Source organism: Phacochoerus africanus, chromosome 3 (assembly GCF_016906955.1).
Source record: "Phacochoerus africanus isolate WHEZ1 chromosome 3, ROS_Pafr_v1, whole genome shotgun sequence".
Classification (NCBI taxonomy): domain Eukaryota; kingdom Metazoa; phylum Chordata; class Mammalia; order Artiodactyla; family Suidae; genus Phacochoerus; species Phacochoerus africanus.
Genome location: NC_062546.1, coordinates 913,963 through 916,179, shown reverse-complemented (window position 1 = coordinate 916,179; position 2,217 = coordinate 913,963).

Below are 2,217 nucleotides of genomic sequence, written 5' to 3'. Positions count from 1 at the left end.
TTCGATCCCTGGCCTCGCTCTGTGGGTTAAGGATCTGGCGTCGCCGTGAGCTGAGGTGTAGGTCACAGACGTGGCTGGGGTCCCGTGTTGCTGTGGCTGTGGTGGAGGCCAGCGGCTACAGCTCTGATTCAGCCGCTAGCCTGGGAACCTCCATGTGCCACGGGTGCTGCCCTAAAAAGACAAAAGGCCAAATAAAATAAAATAAAATCTCAAAAAAAAAAAAACCCTTCAAATTCTTTGACCATCGTCCCCTCAAGAGGAGGGGTAACTCTCTCTTTCCCTGAGCGTGGCCGCAGCCTAAGGGATAAAGTGCGGGGGAGGGGACAGCCTGTCACGTCTGAGTCCGCCCGTCTTCGCGCCCCGGGGACCAGCCGCCACGCTGCGGGCGGCCTGTGGACGGCCCTGGGGAGAGGACTTGAGGCCGGCAGCCAAGGGCCGTGGAGCCAGCCAGCCGGGAAGGGAGCCCTCCAGCCCCGTCCTGCCTCCCGCTGACCAGAGGCTCGGCCGACCCCCGGGCCGCCCCTCGAGAGAGGCCCCGCGTGAGACGCACCCAGCCCGGCCGCTCCGGAGCTCCTGTCCCCAAGCGGGGAGATGGTGACCAGGGTGGGCAATCGTTTCAGGCCGCGAGGGGTGGGGCTCGCTGGCTTCGCGCAGCGGGTTCCTGAGCAGGTCCCCGTGAGAAGTGGCGTCAGGGAGGCCGCGGGGAGACGGGCCCCCAGGGGGCGGACCCCCGGGCCGGGCCCCGGTCTCGGATCACCGTGAACCGCCCCCCAGGGCCAGCCGGACCCCACTGCTTGGATCATGATCTGCGCCCCGAGGTCAGAGGTCAAGGCTGGTGCGGGGGGGGGGGCTCGGGGCCCCGTGAGTCCCTTCCTGAGGGAAGCCCCCGCCCCCTTTGTGGGGACAGTGCTGGCAAAGGGGCCTCCGGCGGCTGCTGAGTGACCCGAGATGACCCTTCACTCGCTCCGCCTCCTGCCTGCCAGGCACGCAGGTTCCTCAGGTCAGCTGATGCCTCGGGGCTCCTGGCGTGTCCTGCAGGTGCGGCCACCACGGGGATGGTGTCAGCACCTGTGTCCACACGACCCTCCCTCTGCTCCAGAGGCCGCGGTCCAGCAGAGCCGCTTGGTGCCGCTTCTGGGGGCCTGACCTGGGGGGCTGTACACTCACGCTCTCGGGAGACCAGGAGCCACCACCGCCCACCGCCCCCTGCTGATCCCCTCTGGGAGGATGAAGCCTCCGGGGTGCGGGGTGGGGTGTGCCCAGCACGGTGGCTCTGCAGGGGGTTCTGCAGCTGCCGGAACCAAGCACACATGCCGGGCCGTGAACAGCGGGATCGGGGCCGGGCCGAGCTCCCGCGGGGCTCCCGGGACAGTCGTCCTTGCCCGTGCCAGCTCTGGCTGTCCGCCGTGGCTCGTGCCCCAGCGCTCTGCCTTCTCTTATATGGACACATGTGATGGGCCCACCGGGCAGCCCAGGTAACTGCCTCTTCTCGAGACCCTTAAATTCATCACACGTTTTGCCACGTCCCCCAACACTTCGGACACGGAGACTGGTTGAGATAAAAGGGTGTTTATTTGGGGTTGGTTAGGACTGCAGCCCGGAAGACAGAGTGGTCCAGAGCGCCTGGGCTGTGTCCCATCAGACCGCAGACGCGGGGCCCCAGGCCAGGCAAACAGGCCAGGGCCAGGCAGCTACCGGGCCGCTCTTCTCGAGCTACAGCCCGAGCGGGCGAGGGGCGAGGGCGCTGGTTAAGGGGGCTCAGGTGGGGGCAGAAATAGCTGCCACCTTGAGATTGTGACCTCGAGCCCTTGAGGTTGCCGGGGGCAGCTGGTGTCCTGGGACCTGGCGAAGGTCAGAGGAAGTTCAGGCTGTGGGTGGAGCAGGGGCAGCTCAGGGCGGGGGCCGTGGTCCCCCCCACATCATTTCCGCTTGTCCTCAGCCACCTCAGTGCTACTTGCGGGGTCTGGGGACGAGGCTGCGGCGCGTTTGGGGGCCACCCCTCAGCCCGTGACCGCTACTTCCTGGTTCTGATGAAAGTCATCCCGGGAGGGGAGCCGCTCCCTCCGCCTGCCTGCGGCCCGAGCTCCTTCCTCAGGGGCCCCGTGGGCAGGGCCTCGTCCCTGCTGGAGAGATTTCACGTCTGTGAGGAGGTCGTGAGACCCGGAGTTTCGGGCTGTGTAAACAGGGCTTCTCGTGGCTTTGCCGGTCTTGGGAACA